The sequence below is a fragment of the Cherax quadricarinatus genome, unplaced genomic scaffold (genome assembly GCF_038502225.1).
Source record: "Cherax quadricarinatus isolate ZL_2023a unplaced genomic scaffold, ASM3850222v1 Contig365, whole genome shotgun sequence".
Taxonomy (NCBI): Eukaryota; Metazoa; Arthropoda; class Malacostraca; order Decapoda; family Parastacidae; genus Cherax; species Cherax quadricarinatus.
Genome location: NW_027195391.1, coordinates 17,789 through 36,500, shown reverse-complemented (window position 1 = coordinate 36,500; position 18,712 = coordinate 17,789). Strand labels below are relative to the sequence as shown.

General features: G+C 53.6%; 1 protein-coding gene across 2 annotated transcripts in view; it reads right to left on the bottom strand.

Annotated features, from left to right (window-relative positions):
* The window catches only part of LOC128700942 (apolipoprotein D), a 145,319-nt gene that overhangs the window by 122,896 nt on the left and 3,711 nt on the right, over positions 1-18,712 (bottom strand). The gene's annotated exons all lie outside the window — the stretch shown is intronic.

Here is an 18,712-nt window from a genome sequence, read left to right as displayed (position 1 = left end):
ACCCAGGAAACTGAGCCACACTCACAGTGACCTCCCACCTAGGAAGCTGAGCCACACTCACAGTGACCTCCCACCCAGGGAGCTGAGCCACACTTACAGTGACCTCCCACCCATGAAGCTGAGCCACACTCATCGTGACCTCCCACCCAGGAAGCTGAGCCACACTCCCAGTGACCTCCCACTCATGGAGCTAAGCCACGCTCACAGTGACCTCCCACCCAGGAAGCTGAGCCACGCTCACAGTGACCTCCCGCCCAGGAAGCTGAGCCACGCTCACAGTGACCTCCCACCCAGGAAGCTGAGCCACGCTCACAGTGACCTCCCACCCAGGAATCTGAGCCACACTCACAGTGACCTCCCACCCAGGAAGCTGAGCCACACTCACAGTGACCTCCCACCCAGGAAGCTGAGCCACACTCACAGTGACCTCCCACCCAGGAAGCTGAGCCACGCTCACAGTGACCTCCCACCCAGGAAGCTGAGCTACACTCACAGTGATCTCCCACCCAGGAATCTGAGCCACACTCACAGTGACCTACCCACCCAGGAAGCTGAGCCACACTCACAGTGACCTCCCACCCAGGAAGCTGAGCCACACTCACAGTGACCTCCCACCCATAAAGCTGAGCCACGCTCACAGTGACCTCCCACCCAGGAAGCTGAACCACACTCACAGTGACCTCCCACCCAGGAAGCTGAGCCACACTCATGGTGACCTCCCACCCAGGAAGCTGAGCCACACTCACAGTGACCTCCCACCCAGGAAGCTGAGCCACGATCACAGTGACCTCCCTCCCAGGAAGCTGAGCCACGCTCACAGTGACCTCCCTCCCAGAAAGCTGAGCCACGCTCACAGTGACCTCCAATCCAGGAAGCTGAGCCACACTCACAGTGACCTCCCACCCAGGAAGCTGAGCCACACTCACAGTGACCTCCCACCCAGGCACCCAGGAAGCTGAGCCTAACTCACAATGACCTCCTACCCAGGAAGCTGAGCCACACTCACAGTGACCCCCCACCCAGGAAGCTGAGCCACGCTCACAGTGACCTCCCACCCAGGAAGCTGAGCCACACTCACAGTGACCTCCCACCCAGGAAGCTGAGCCACACTCACAGTGACCTCCCACCCAGGAAGCTGAGCCACGCTCACAGTGACCTCCCACCAGGAAGCTGAGCCACGCTCACAGTAACCTCCCACCCAGGAAGCTGAGCCACGCTCACAGTGACCTCCCACCCAGGAAGCTGAGCCACGCTCACAGTGACCTCCCACCCAGGAAGCTGAGCCACACTCACAGTGACCTCCCACCCCGGAAGCTGAGCCACACTCACAGTGACCTCCCACCCAGGAAGCTGAGCCACACTCACAGTGACCTCCCGCCGAGGAAGCTGAGCCACGCTCACAGTGACCTCCCACCTAGGAAGCTGAGCCACACTCACAGTGACCTCCCACCCAGGAAGCTGAGCCACACTCGCAGTGACCTTCCACCCCGGAAGCTGAGCCACGCTCACAGTGACCTCCCACCCAGGAAGCTGAGCCACACTCACAGTGACCTCCCACCCAGGAAGCTGAGCCACACTCACAGTGACCTACCACCCAGGAAGCTGAGCCACACTCACAGTGACCTCCGACCAAGGAAGCTGAGCCACGCTTACAGTGACCTCCCACCCAGGAAGCTGAGCCACGCTCACAGTGACCTCCAACCCAGGAAGCTGAGCCACGCTCACATTGACCTCTCACCCAGGAAGCTGAGCCACACTCACAGTGACCTCCCACCCAGGAAGCTGAGCCATACTCACAGTGACCTCCCACCCAGGAAGCTGAGCCACACTCACAGTGACCTCCCACCCAGGAAGCAGAGCCACACTCACAGTGATCCCCCACCCAGGAAGCTGAGCCACGCTCACAGTGACCTTTCACCCAGGAAGCTGAGCCACGCTCACAGTGACCTCCCACCCAGGAAGCTGAGCCACACTCACAGTGACCTCCCACCCAGGAAGCTGAGCCACGCTCACAGTGACCTCCCACCCAGGAAGCTGAGCCACGCTCACAGTGACCTCCCACCCAGGAAGCTGAGCCACACTCACAGTGACCTCCCACCCAGGAAGCTGAGCCACACTCACAGTGACCTCCCACCCAGGAAGCTGAGCCACGCTCACAGTGACCTCCCACCAAGAAGCTGAGCCACACTCACAGTGACCTCCCACCCAGGAAGCTGAGCCACACTCACAGTGATCCCCCACCCAGGAAGCTGAGCCACGCTCACAGTGACCTCCCACCCAGGAAGCTGAGCCACGCTCACAGTGACCTCCCACCCAGGAAGCTGAGCCACACTCACAGTGACCTCCCACCCAGGAAGCTGAGCCACGCTCACAGTGACCTCCCACCAGGAAGCTGAGCCACGCTCACAGTAACCTCCCACCCAGGAAGCTGAGCCACGCTCACAGTGACCTCCCACCCAGGAAGCTGAGCCACGCTCACAGTGACCTCCCACCCAGGAAGCTGAGCCACACTCACAGTGACCTCCCACCCAGGAAGCTGAGCCACACTCACAGTGACCTCCCACCCAGGAAGCTGAGCCACACTCACAGTGGCCTCCCACCCAGGAAGCTGAGCCACACTCACAGTGACCTCCCACCCAGGAAGCTGAGCCACGCTCACAGTGACCTTCCACCCAGGAAGCTGAGCCACGCTCACAGTGACCTCCCACCCAGAAAGCTGAGCCACACTCACAGTGACCTCCCACCCAGGAAGCTGAGCCACGCTCACAGTGACCTCCCACCCAGGAAGGTGAGCCACACTCACAGTGACCTCCCACCCAGGAATCTGAGCCACTCTCAGAGTGACCTCCGACCCAGGAAGCTGAGCCACGCTCACAGTGACCTCCCACCCAGGAAGCTGAGCCACGCTCACAGTGACCTCCCACCTAGGAAGCTGAGCCACGCTCACAGTGACCTCCCACCCAGGAAGCTGAGCCACACTCACAGTGACCTCCCACCCAGGAAGCTGAGCCACACTCACAGTGACCTCCCACCAGGAAGCTGAGCCACACTCAGTGTGACCTCCGACCCAGGAAGCTGAGCCACGCTCACAGTGACCTCCCACCCAGGAAGCTGAGCCACGCTCACAGTGACCTCCCACCCAGGAAGCTGAGCCACACTCACAGTGACCTCCCACCCAGGAAGCTGAGCCACACTCACAGTGACCTCCCACCCAGGAAGCTGAGCCACACTCACAGTGACCTCCCACCAGGAAGGTGAGCCACACTCAGAGTGACCTCCGACCCAGGAAGCTGAGCCACGCTCACAGTGACCTCCCACCCAGGAAGCTGAGCCACGCTCACAGTGACCTCCCACCCAGGAAGCTGAGCCACACTCACAGTGACCTCCCACCCAGGAAGCTGAGCCACACTCACAGTGACCTCCCACCAGGAAGCTGAGCCACACTCACAGTGACCTCCCACCCAGGAAGCTGAGCCACGCTCACAGAGACCCTCCACCCAGGAAGCTGAGCCACACTCACAGTGACCTCCCACCCAGGAAGCTGAGCCACGCTCACAGTGACCTCCCACCCAGGAAGCTGAGCCACGCTCACAGTGACCTCCCACCCAGGAAGCTGAGCCACGTTCACAGTGACCTCCCACCCAGGAAGCTGAGCCACACTCACAGTGACCTCCCACCCAGGAAGCTGAGCCACACTCATAGTGACCTTCCACCCAGGAAGCTGAGCCACGCTCACAGTGACCTCCCACCCAGGAAGCTGAGCCACACTCATAGTGACCTCCGACCCAGGAAGCTGAGCCACACTCACAGTGACCTCCCACCCAATAAGCTGAGCCACACTCACACTGACCTCCCACCCAGGAAGCTGAGCCACACTCACACTGACCTCCCACCCAGGAAGCTGAGCCACACTCACACTGACCTCCCACCCAGGAAGCTGAGCCACACTCACAGTGACCTCCCACCCAGGAAGCTGAGCCACACTCACAGTGACCTCCCACCCAGGAAGCTGAGCCACACTCACAGTGACCTCCCACCCAGGAAGCTGAGCCACACTCACAGTGACCTCCCACCCAGGAAGCTGAGCCACACTCACAGTGACCTCCCACCCAGGAAGCTGAGCCACACTCACAGTGACCTCCCACCCAGGAAGCTGAGCCACACTCACCTCCCAGGAAGCTGACCTCACAGTGACCTCCCACCCAGGAAGCTGAGCCACACTCACAGTGACCTCCCACCCAGGAAGCTGAGCCACACTCACAGTGACCTCCCACCCAGGAAGCTGAGCCACACTCACAGTGACCTCCCACCCAGGAAGCTGAGCCACACTCACAGTGACCTCCCACCCAGGAAGCTGAGCCACACTCACAGTGACCTCCCACCCAGGAAGCTGAGCCACACTCACAGTGACCTCCCACCCAGGAAGCTGAGCCACACTCACAGTGACCTCCCACCCAGGAAGCTGAGCCACACTCACAGTGACCTCCCACCCAGGAAGCTGAGCCACACTCACAGTGACCTCCCACCCAGGAAGCTGAGCCACACTCACAGTGACCTCCCACCCAGGAAGCTGAGCCACACTCACAGTGACCTCCCACCCAGGAAGCTGAGCCACACTCACAGTGACCTCCCACCCAGGAAGCTGAGCCACACTCACAGTGACCTCCCACCCAGGAAGCTGAGCCACACTCACAGTGACCTCCCACCCAGGAAGCTGAGCCACACTCACAGTGACCTCCCACCCAGGAAGCTGAGCCACACTCACAGTGACCTCCCACCCAGGAAGCTGAGCCACACTCACAGTGACCTCCCACCCAGGAAGCTGAGCCACACACAGTGACCTCCCTCCCAGGAAGCTGAGCCACACTCACAGTGACCTCCCGCCCAGGAAGCTGAGCCACACTCACAGTGACCTCCCACCCAGGAAGCTGAGCCACACTTACAGTGACCTCCCACCCAGGAAGCTGAGCCACACTCATGGTGACCTCCCACCCAGGAAGCTGAGCCACACTCACAGTGACCTCCCACCAAGGAAGCTGAGCCACACACAGTGACCTCCCTCCCAGGAAGCTGAGCCACACTCACAGTGACCTCCCACCCAGGAAGCTGAGCCACACTCACAGTGACCTCCCATCCAGGAAGCTGAGCCACACTCACAGTGACCTCCCACCCAGGAAGCTGAGCCACACTCACAGTGACCTCCCACCCAGGAAGCTGAGCCACACCCAGGAAGCTGAGCCACACACAACCTGACCTCCTACCCAGGAAGCTGAGCCACACTCACAGTGACCTCCCACCTAGGAAGCTGAGCCACACACAGTGACCTCCCACCCAGGAAGCTGAGCCACGCTCACATTGACCTCTCACCCAGGAAGCTGAGCCACACTCACAGTGACCTCCCACCCAGGAAGCTGAGCCACACTCACAGTGACCTCCCACCAGGAAGCTGAGCCACACAGTAACCTCCCACCCAGGAAGCTGAGCCACACTCACAGTGACCTCCCACCCAGGAAGCTGAGCCACACTCACAGTAACTTCCCACCCAGGAAGCTGAGCCACACTCACAGTGACCTCCCACCCAGGAAGCTGAGCCACACTCACAGTGACCTCCCACCCAGGAAGCTGAGCCACACTCACAGTGACCTCCCACCCAGGAAGCTGAGCCACACAGTGACCTCCCACCCAGGAAGCTGAGCCACACTCACAGTGACCTCCCGCCCAGGAAGCTGAGCCACACTCACAGTGACCTCCCGCCCAGGAAGCTGAGCCACGCTCACAGTGACCTCCCACCCAGGAAGCTGAGCCACACTCACAGTGACCTCCCACCCAGGAAGCTGAGCCACACTCACAGTGACCTCCCACCCAGGAAGCTGAGCCACACTCACAGTGACCTCCGACCCAGGAAGCTGAGCCACACTCACAGTGACCTCCCACCCAGGAAGCTGAGCCACACAGTAACCTCCCACCCAGGAAGCTGAGCCACACTCACAGTGACCTCCCACCCAGGAAGCTGAGCCACACTCACAGTGACCTCCCACCCAGGAAGCTGAGCCACACAGTGACCTCCCACCCAGGAAGCTGAGCCACACTCACAGTGACCTCCCGCCCAGGAAGCTGAGCCACACTCACAGTGACCTCCCGCCCAGGAAGCTGAGCCACACTCACAGTGACCTCACCCAGGAAGCTGAGCCACACAGTGACCTCCCACCAAGGAAGCTGAGCCACACAGTGACCTCCCACCCAGGAAGCCGAGCCACACAGTGACCTCCCACCCAGGAAGCTGAGCCACACAGTGACCTCCCACCCAGGAAGCTGAGCCACACTCACAGTAACCTCCCACCCAGGAAGCTGAGCCACACTCACAGTGACCTCCCACCCAGGAAGCTGAGCCACACTCACAGTGACCTCCCACCCAGGAAGCTGAGCCACACTCACAGTGACCTCCCACCCAGGAAGCTGAGCCACACTCACAGTGACCTCCCACCCAGGAAGCTGAGCCACACAGTGACCTCCCACCCAGGAAGCTGAGCCACACAGTGACCTCCCACCCAGGAAGCTGAGCCACACAGTGACCTCCCACCCAGGAAGCTGAGCCACACAGTGACCTCCCACCCAGGAAGCTGAGCCACACAGTGACCTCCCACCCAGGACGCTGAGCCACACAGTGACCTCCCACCCAGGAAGCTGAGCCACACAGTGACCTCCCACCCAGGAAGCTGAGCCACACAGTGACCTCCCACCCAGGAAGCTGAGCCACACAGTGACCTCCCACCCAGGAAGCTGAGCCACACAGTAACCTCCCACCCAGGAAGCTGAGCCACACTCACAGTGACCTCCCACCCAGGAAGCTGAGCCACACAGTGACCTCCCACCCAGGAAGCTGAGCCACACAGTGACCTCCCACCCAGGAAGCTGAGCCACACAGTGACCTCCCACCCAGGAAGCTGAGCCACACAGTGACCTCCCACCCAGGAAGCTGAGCCACACAGTAACCTCCGACCCAGGAAGCTGAGCCACACTCACAGTGACCTCCCACCCAGGAAGCTGAGCCACACTCACAGTGACCTCCCACCCAGGAAGCTGAGCCACACAGTAACCTCCCACCCAGGAAGCTGAGCCACACTCACAGTGACCTCCCGCCGAGGAAGCTGAGCCACGCTCACAGTGACCTCCCTCCCAGGAAGCTGAGCCACACTCACAGTGACCTCCCACCCAGGAAGCTGAGCCACACTCACAGTGACCTCCCACCCAGGAAGCTGAGCCACACTCACAGTGACCTCCCACCCAGGAAGCTGAGCCACACTCACAGGGACCTCCCACCCAGGAAGCTGAGCCACACTCACAGGGACCTCCCACCCAGGAAGCTGAGCCACACTCACAGGGACCTCCCACCCAGGAAGCTGAGCCACACTCACAGTGACCTCCCACCCAGGAAGCTGAGCCACACTCACACCTCCCACCCAGGAAGCTGAGCCACACTCACAGTGACCTCCCACCCAGGAAGCTGAGCCACACTCACAGTGACCTCCCACCCAGGAAGCTGAGCCACACTCACAGTGACCTCCCACCCAGGAAGCTGAGCCACACAGTAACCTCCCACCCAGGAAGCTGAGCCACACAGTAACCTCCGACCCAGGAAGCTGAGCCACACTCACAGTGACCTCCCACCCAGGAAGCTGAGCCACACTCACAGTGACCTCCCACCCAGGAAGCTGAGCCACACTCACAGTGACCTCCCACCCAGGAAGCTGAGCCACACTCACAGTGACCTCCCACCCAGGAAGCTGAGCCACACTCACAGTGACCTCCCACCCAGGAAGCTGAGCCACACTCACAGTGACCTCCCACCCAGGAAGCTGAGCCACACTCACAGTGACCTCCCACCCAGGAAGCTGAGCCACACTCACAGTGACCTCCCACCCAGGAAGCTGAGCCACACTCACAGTGACCTCCCACCCAGGAAGCTGAGCCACACTCACAGTGACCTCCCACCCAGGAAGCTGAGCCACGCTCACAGTGACCTCCCACCCAGGAAGCTGAGCCACACTCACAGTGACCTCCCACCCAGGAAGCTGAGCCACACTCACAGTGACCTCCCACCCAGGAAGCTGAGCCACACAGTAACCGCCCACCCAGGAAGCTGAGCCACACAGTAACCTCCGACCCAGGAAGCTGAGCCACACTCACAGTGACCTCCCACCCAGGAAGCTGAGCCACACTCACAGTGACCTCCCACCCAGGAAGCTGAGCCACACAGTAACCTCCCACCCAGGAAGCTGAGCCACACAGTGACCTCCCACCCAGGAAGCTGAGCCACACAGTGACCTCCCACCCAGGAAGCTGAGCCACACAGTGACCTCCCACCCAGGAAGCTGAGCCACACTCACAGTGACCTCCCACCCAGGAAGCTGAGCCACACAGTGACCTCCCACCCAGGAAGCTGAGCCACACAGTGACCTCCCACCCAGGAAGCTGAGCCACACAGTGACCTCCCACCCAGGAAGCTGAGCCACACAGTGACCTCCCACCCAGGAAGCTGAGCCACACAGTGACCTCCCACCCAGGAAGCTGAGCCACACTCACAGTAACCTCCCACCCAGGAAGCTGAGCCACACAGTGACCTCCCACCCAGGAAGCTGAGCCACACAGTGACCTCCCACCCAGGAAGCTGAGCCACACAGTGACCTCCCACCCAGGAAGCTGAGCCACACAGTGACCTCCCACCCAGGAAGCTGAGCCACACACAGTGACCTCCCACCCAGGAAGCTGAGCCACACAGTGACCTCCCACCCAGGAAGCTGACCTCCCACCCAGGAAGCTGAGCCACACAGTGACCTCCCACCCAGGAAGCTGAGCCACACAGTGACCTCCCACCCAGGAAGCTGAGCCACACAGTGACCTCCCACCCAGGAAGCTGAGCCACACAGTGACCTCCCACCCAGGAAGCTGAGCCACACAGTGACCTCCCACCCAGGAAGCTGAGCCACACAGTGACCTCCCACCCAGGAAGCTGAGCCACACAGTGACCTCCCACCCAGGAAGCTGAGCCACACAGTGACCTCCCACCCAGGAAGCTGAGCCACACAGTGACCTCCCACCCAGGAAGCTGAGCCACACAGTGACCTCCCACCCAGGAAGCTGAGCCACACAGTGACCTCCCACCCAGGAAGCTGAGCCACACAGTGACCTCCCACCCAGGAAGCTGAGCCACACAGTGACCTCCCACCCAGGAAGCTGAGCCACACAGTGACCTCCCACCCAGGAAGCTGAGCCACACAGTGACCTCCCACCCAGGAAGCTGAGCCACACAGTGACCTCCCACCCAGGAAGCTGAGCCACACAGTGACCTCCCACCCAGGAAGCTGAGCCACACAGTGACCTCCCACCCAGGAAGCTGAGCCACACAGTGACCTCCCACCCAGGAAGCTGAGCCACACAGTGACCTCCCACCCAGGAAGCTGAGCCACACAGTGACCTCCCACCCAGGAAGCTGAGCCACACAGTGACCTCCCACCCAGGAAGCTGAGCCACACAGTGACCTCCCACCCAGGAAGCTGAGCCAGTGAAGGAAGCTGAGCCACACAGTGACCTCCCACCCAGGAAGCTGAGCCACACAGTGACCTCCCACCCAGGAAGCTGAGCCACACAGTGACCTCCCACCCAGGAAGCTGAGCCACACAGTGACCTCCCACCCAGGAAGCTGAGCCACACAGTGACCTCCCACCCAGGAAGCTGAGCCACACAGTGACCTCCCACCCAGGAAGCTGAGCCACACAGTGACCTCCCACCCAGGAAGCTGAGCCACACAGTGACCTCCCACCCAGGAAGCTGAGCCACACAGTGAACCCAGGAAGCTGAGCCACACAGTGACCTCCCACCCAGGAAGCTGAGCCACACAGTGACCTCCCACCCAGGAAGCTGAGCCACACAGTGACCTCCCACCCAGGAAGCTGAGCCACACAGTGACCTCCCACCCAGGAAGCTGAGCCACACAGTGACCTCCCACCCAGGAAGCTGAGCCACACAGTGACCTCCCACCCAGGAAGCTGAGCCACACAGTGACCTCCCACCCAGGAAGCTGAGCCACACACCCAGTGACCTCCCACCCAGGAAGCTGAGCCACACAGTGACCTCCCACCCAGGAAGCTGAGCCACACAGTGACCTCCCACCCAGGAAGCTGAGCCACACAGTGACCTCCCACCCAGGAAGCTGAGCCACACAGTCCCACCCAGGAAGCTGAGCCCACAGTGACCTCCCACCCAGGAAGCTGAGCCACACAGTGACCTCCCACCCAGGAAGCTGAGCCACACAGTGACCTCCCACCCAGGAAGCTGAGCCACACAGTGACCTCCCACCCAGGAAGCTGAGCCACACAGTGACCTCCCACCCAGGAAGCTGAGCCACACAGTGACCTCCCACCCAGGAAGCTGAGCCACACAGTGACCTCCCACCCAGGAAGCTGAGCCACACTCTCAGTAACCCAGGAAGCCTCACCACCCAGGAAGCTGAGCCACACTCACAGTGACCTCCCACCCAGGAAGCTGAGCCACACAGTGACAGTGACCTCCCACCCAGGAAGCTGAGCCACACAGTGACCTCCCACCCAGGAAGCTGAGCCACACAGTGACCTCCCACCCAGGAAGCTGAGCCACACAGTGACCTCCCACCCAGGAAGCTGAGCCACACAGTGACCTCCCACCCAGGAAGCTGAGCCACACAGTGACCTCCCACCCAGGAAGCTGAGCCACACAGTGACCTCCCACCCAGGAAGCTGAGCCACACAGTGACCTCCCACCCAGGAAGCTGAGCCACACACAGTGACCTCCCACCCAGGAAGCTGAGCCACACAGTGACCTCCCACCCAGGAAGCTGAGCCACACAGTGACCTCCCACCCAGGAAGCTGAGCCACACAGTGACCTCCCACCCAGGAAGCTGAGCCACACAGTGACCTCCCACCCAGGAAGCTGAGCCACACTCATGGAGAGCGACTAACCTGGGTTCTAATGGTGTTGGTCTTCATCTTTCTGTGTATATACTTTTGCTTGTTTCTACTTTTTATATTACCTGTTCGCGATTATTACTTCTCTCTGTACACACCCACACATACACAGTAGTAACGGCCAGTGAAGAGGCGGGGCCAGGAGCTAAGTCTCGACCTCTGCAACCATAAATTGGTGAGTACACACACGCACATGTACAGCCTCTCCTCACTGAACGACGGAGTTCCATTTCTAAGACTACGTGATTAAACGAATTCGTCACTAAGTGAGGAGTATACTATAATGGTAGTGTGTCAACCATCTTTGATGTTTTAATGTCACTTTGTACCATTTATAACGTTTATGGTATATTTTGAAATGTTTGTACAAATAGTGTTATGTATATTGAAAGAAACAGTAGAATAAATCAGCTCTAATATATATTTAGGTATGAATACTGGTCAGAGAGGCAGTCGTAAGTCCGAGGCGTCGGTAAGCGAATATGTCACTAAGTGAGGAGAGGCTGTACATATAGTATATGTAATATATATATATATATATATATATATATATATATATATATATATATATATATATATATATATATATATATATATATATATATATATATATGAGTATGTGTGTCACGCCGAATAGGTAATACTTACGATTTCGGGTTAAATAGCAACACTCCTCTTGCCGAATAAGGGAAGCGAAAATTTGTGTTTGCAATAATTTCTCGAAAAAATCATTCTGAACCTAACGAAAAAGATATATTTCATTATGTTTGTTTATTATTAAATTAATATAAACTTATCTCAAATATATTTAGTTGGATTAGGCTAAAATTAATTGCGCTTGTTGTAATAAGATTAGGTAAGTTTTCTACGGTTCTTTTGGTACAAAATTATTAATTATTACTCTAACATAAATGATAAAATGTATCTTTAAATGTATAAGAATTTTTTTTAGAAAGGGCTTAATTTTAAATGAGTTCTTGCTATTTGACCAATTTTACCTATTCGTCAATATATATATATATATATATATATATATATATATATATATATATATATATATATATATATATATATATATATATGGAACATGGGTTCGAGCAAGTAGGACAGACCGGCAAACCTCTAGATGTTAGGACATCACAATACCGATATTTCATGCGAACTGCCAGGAATCAAATGAGATTTTCAGCTACATTAGCGTCTGCAATAACTCTTCAAACTGTTTACAAAGGATGTGTGTGGCACTGAGGTATGATTAAGGAAAGATAACGGAAGTAAACTAGAAAGAGACGCTCCATTTATAGGTGATGGCAAAGAATCACAGAGCTTCTCAAAGTGACAGGTCTTCCTGGCACACAGGAAGCAGCACTGGCTAAAGCTGTACTAAATATTGAACGTAACTTAAATGAATGATACAGGACTCAGGAAACACAAAGAATTTAAGTGTCAGAATTAAGGGGAATTAAGAATAGATTCCTAGCTGTCTTCAAGAAGGAACTGGACAGATAATTAAAGTCAGCACCTGACCAACCAGGCTGTGGTTCATACACTGGATTACGTATGGCCGATAGTAACTACCTGGTTGATCAGGACCTGATCCACCACAAGGCCTGGTCATGGGCCGAGGCCGCGGGAGTCTGACCGCCGGCACACTCTCCAGGTGTACTCCAGGTGTACTCCAGGTGTACTCCAGGTGTACTCCAGGTGTACTCCAGGTGTACTCCAGGTGTACTCCAGGTGTACTCCAGGTAGGTACCATTTATGTATCCTCATAGAAGGACACAGCCAAGTGACAGAGTGACAGGGACAGAGAGAGAGAGAGAGAGAGAGAGAGAGAGCGTGTGCGTGCGTGTATGTATGCGTGTGAATGTGCGTGTGTGAGATTTCTTGGAACTACCAAGTGTCTACGCATTTCATCGGAATGTTTCCCTCGGCTGCTGATGTGTGAAGTTACGTGTTTTATCTGAGCTAAAGAATAATATATTAGCGGAGTTCATGCAACTTGTTGCCATGTGACTGAGTCTCCCATCTACCCGAGCACATCACTCTCGCACACTATCAACGTTCACGCTATCACTTTCGTCCGCATGGTATCACAGTCATTAACACAGTATCACTGTCATCAACACAGTATCACTGTCATCAACACAGTATCACTGTCATCAACACAGTATCACTGTCATCAACACAGTATCACTGTCATCAACACAGTATCACTGTCATCAACACAGTATCACTGTCATCAACACAGTATTACTGTCATCAACACAGTAACACTGTCATCAACACAGTATCACTGTCATCAACACAGTATCACTGTCATCAACACAGTATCACTGTCATCAACACAGTATCACTGTCATCAACACAGTATCACTGTCATCAACACAGTATCACTGTCATCAACACAGTATCACTGTCATCAACACAGTAACACTGTCATCAACACAGTATCACTGTCATCAACACAGTATCACTGTCATTAGCACAGCATCACTGTCATCAACACAGTATCACTGTCATCAACACAGTATCACTGTCATCAACACAGTATCACTGTCACCTCAGGGTACCACTGTCTCACACACACACACACACACACACACACACACACACACACACACACACACACACACACACACACACACACTCGAGCAGAGCAAAGTTACTGGTAATGGGCGATTTCAACCACAGGGAGATCGACTGGGAAAACCTGGAGCCACATGGGGGTCCCGAAACATGGAGAGCCAAGATGATGGATGTGGTACTTGAAAACCTCATGCATCAACATGTCAAGGACACAACCAGAGAGAGAGGGGAGGATGAACCAGCAAGACTGGATCTTGTGTTCACCCTGAGCAGTTCAGACATTGAGGACATCACTTACGAGAGGCCCCTTGGAGCTAGCGATCATGTGGTTCTGAGTTTTGACTATATAGTAGAGTTACAAGTGGAGAAGGTAACAGGAACTGAAGGGGACAGGCCAAACTATAAAAGGGGGGACTACACAGGTATGAGAAACTTCCTGCAGGAGGTTCAGTGGGACAGAGAAATGGTAGGAAAATCAGTAAACGAGATGATGGAATATGTGGCAACAAAGGGCAAGGAGGCAGAGGAAAGTTTTGTTCCCAAGGGAAACAGAAATAATAGGAAGACCAAAACGAGTCCTTGGTTTACCCGAAGGTGTAGGGAGGCAAAAACTAAGTGCAACAGAGAATGGAAAAGGTACAGGAGGCATAGGACCCAGGAAAACAAGGAGATTAGTAGAAGAGCCAGAAACGAGTATGCACAGATAAGGAGGGAGGCCCAGCGACAGTATGAAAATGACATAGCATCGAAAGTCAAATCTGACCCGAAACTGCTGTATAGCCACATTAGGAGGAAGACAACAGTCAAGGACCAGGTGATAAGGCTGAGGAAAGAAGGTGGAGAACTCACAAGAAACGATCAAGAGGTATGTGAGGAGCTCAACACAAGATTTAAGGAAGTATTTACAGTAGAGACAGGAAGGACTCTGGGGGGACAGACCAGATGGGGACACCAGCAAGGAATACACCAACAAGTGTTGGACGACATACATACAGATGAGGAGGAGGTGAAGAAACTGCTAAGGGACATCGATACCTCAAAGGCAATGGGACCGGACAACATCTCCCCGTGGGTCCTTAGAGAGGGAGCAGATATGTTGTGCGTGCCACTTACCACAATCTTCAACACGTCCCTGGAAACTGGGCAACTACCTGAGGTATGGAAGACGGCAAATGTAGTTCCCATTTTTAAAAAAGGAGACAGAAAAGAGGCACTAAACTATAGACCTGTGTCATTGACGTGTATAGTATGCAAAATTATGGAGAAGATTATCAGAAGGAGAGTGGTGGAGCACCTGGAACGAAACAAGAGTATAAATGCCAACCAGCACGGATTCACGGAAGGCAAATCTTGTGTCACAAACCTTCTGGAGTTTTATGATAAAATAACAGAAGTAAGACAAGAGAGAGAGGGGTGGGTTGATTGCATCTTCTTGGACTGCAAGAAGGCCTTTGACACAGTTCCTCACAAGAGATTAGTGCAGAAGCTAGAGCATCAGGCGCATATAACAGGAAGGGCACTGCAATGGATCAGAGAATACCTGACAGGGAGGCAACAACGAGTCATGGTACGTAATGATGTATCACAGTGGGCACCTGTGACGAGCGGGGTCCCACAGGGGTCGGTCCTAGGACCAGTGCTATTTTTGGTATATGTGAACGACATGATGGAAGGGTTAGACTCAGAAGTGTCCCTGTTTGCAGATGATGTGAAGTTAATGAGGAGAATTAAATCTGATGAGGATCAGGCAGGACTTCAAAGAGACCTGGACAGACTGGACACCTGGTCCAGCAAATGGCTTCTCGAATTTAATCCTGCCAAATGCAAAGTCATGAAGATAGGGGAAGGGCACAGAAGACCACAGACAGAGTATAGGCTAGGTGGCCAAAGACTGCAAACCTCACTCAAGGAGAAAGATCTTGGGGTGAGTATAACACCGAGCATGTCTCCGGAAGCACACATCAATCAGATAACTGCTGCAGCATATGGGCGCCTGGCAAACCTGAGAACAGCATTCCGATACCTTAGTAAGGAATCATTCAAGACACTGTACACCGTGTATGTCAGGCCCATACTGGAGTATGCAGCACCTGTTTGGAACCCGCACTTGATAAAGCACGTCAAGAAACTAGAGAAAGTACAAAGGTTTGCGACAAGATTAGTTCCAGAGCTAAGGGGAATGTCCTATGAAGAAAGATTAAGGGAAATCGGCCTGACGACACTGGAGGACAGGAGGGTCAGGGGAGACATGATAACGACATATAAAATACTGCGTGGAATAGACAAGGTGGACAAAGACAGGATGTTCCAGGGAGGGGACACAGAAACAAGAGGCCACAATTGGAAGTTGAAGACACAAATGAGTCAGAGAGATAGTAGGAAGTATTTCTTCAGTCATAGAGTTGTAAGGCAGTGGAATAGCCTAGAAAATGACGTAGTGGAGGCAGGAACCATACACAGTTTTAAGACGAGATTTGATAAAGCTCATGGAGCGGGGAGAGAGAGGGCCCAGTAGCAACCGGTGAAGAGGCGGGGCCAGGAGCTAAGACTCGACCCCTGCAACCACAAATAGGTGAGTACAAATAGGTGAGTACACACACACATTGGTAGTCAGAGAGGGAGAGTGCACCAACAAGTACTGGCCACAATACACACTATGGGATGAGAGGTGAAGAAACTACTTGGCGAGCCATTTACTTCGAAGATCATGGGGCCAGACAACCTCTCTCGGTGGATTCTGAGAGAGGGACCACATGAACTTTGTGAACCATTAGCAGCAATTTTCAAGTCATTTGAAACAGGGCAGTAGTTAGATGCCTGGGAAACAGCAAGTGAAGTCCAGACATTTAAAAAATCGGTCAAAGAGGCAGAATGAAAGTATAGGCCAGAGTCACAGTACGTAAGATTCTGGAGAAGATTATCAGAAGAGCACTGGAGCTGCTGGAGAGGTTTCACAGACAAGAACCAGCTTGGTTCTAGAAACGGTAAATCCTGCCTCACAAAATCTGCTAGAATTCTATGATAAAATAATGAAAGTTAGACAGGAGTGAGAGGGGGGGGTTGTGAACTTCATATTTTTGATTGAGAAAACAATAGTTTAATTTAGGACCTCATAAGAGACTAGGATAAAAACTAGAGAAGCAAGAATAACAAGGAAACATCTACACTATAACAGTGAATCAAGGAATAGTTGAAAGGAAAGAAACAGTAAGCTTTTGGTTTTTAATCATATAGGTGCCAGAATGGGCTAATGTGACGAGTGGGGTCCCACAAGGGTCAATTTTTGGACCAGTACATAAGAAATTGAGTCAGATGTGCCCATGTTCGCAGATGACTTCAAATTAATGATTAAATCATAAGCAGGAGCAGACCAGGGAAGACAAATGAACCTGGATAAGTTGAACGATTGTTCTGACAAGTGCTACTGGACGTTTACGTTACTCATAGGCCTCAACTTACGCCTAGAAAAGTGTTTCCGTACTAGATAGTAATGTAAGCTAAGGCGAAGGAGTCGGATCGACTAAGGTTAGTTCCAGGTGTCTAGTTTACCTGTTTACCATCAAACCAACTGGTAATAAAATTTTATACACCTCAAACTATCCCGATATTAACTGATCATATCAGACATGAAAAGCAAGAATAAAATTGTGGTATATTAAAAGGGGTTCCAATAACATACCGATATAGGGTAGTAATGCACAAAACCGCCATTTGCATCAACTTGCAGCATCCAGAGAGTGAGCAGAAGAGAACATGACCAATGTCAACAAGAAAGAAGCTACACACTGCCGAGGTACAGATGGTTGATTGGTATTTAGCAGATCTAGAATAATTATCTGTATACCGTTGAGTGAGAGCTATGCATAATGTGTTATTTTTGTAACTAATAGTGTTAATGCGGGTTTTTAAGCAGTTTCATGTAAATTTAAGCACGAGTTTCTTTTTTTTTTCTTAAATTTAGCCAGTCAGAATTAGTGGGAGTCCTCGACACCGGAGACTTTGTTAATCGTAAAATACGGTATACATAGATATGAGAAAGTGTGATATGGCCAGGACAGAGTTAACTCTGTATCGGCCAGTGGACAGGAGGGACGAGGAACTGAATTTTGATCCATACAACCACAAACAAATGAATACAAACAGGTGAACACACACACACAAAAACACACACACACACACACACACACACACACACACACACACACACACATACTGGAGTATGCAGCACCAGTTTGGAACCCACACCTGGTCAAGCACGTCAAGAAGTTAGAGAAAGTACAAAGGTTTGCAACAAGGCTAGTTCCAGAGCTCAGGGGAATGTCGTACCATGAAAGGTTGAGGGAAATCGGACTGACGACACTGGAGAACAGAAGGGAACACATGATAAAGACATGCAAGATACTGCGTGGAATAGATAAGGCGGACAGAGACAGGATGTTCCAGAGAGGGGACACGGAAACAAGGGGCCACAACTGGAAGTTGAATAATCAGATGAGTCACACTTATGTTAGGAAGTATTTCTTCTGTCATAGAGTTGTCAGGATGTGGAACAGTCTGGAGAGTGATGTAATGGAGGCTGGATCCAAACATAGCTTTAAGAAGAGGTATGATTAATTTCATGGAGCAGGGAGAGGGTGGACCTAGTAGCGACCAGTGCAAAGGTGGGACCAGGAACTATGACTCGAGCACTGCAACCAAAATTAGATGAATTAGATAAGCACACACAGTATCACTGTCACATACAATATCACTGTTACAGTATCATTGTCACACAGCATCATTGCCACAGAATGTCACTGCCACACACAGAATCAGTCATACAAACAGCAACAATGTCAGACATGCCACATCGGGAAAGACTCTTACAACTCTTGACATGCCACTCTCACCTGTAACATCACCTCCAGCTGCTTCACCTCACTTCTGCTCCAGAATATAATTTCTTGCCCCAAGTCTCATGCTTGAGGGACTGACCACCTCCCACCAGTTCTGACGAACTGCTCACATCGAAATTACATCTTTCGTCTATACTGTTACATTCAACTGTGTTTGATTGATGAAACGTCTTGTGCTGGCTAAACCTTTCGGAAATAAATATACCCAGGTGTTGCACATATTTTAT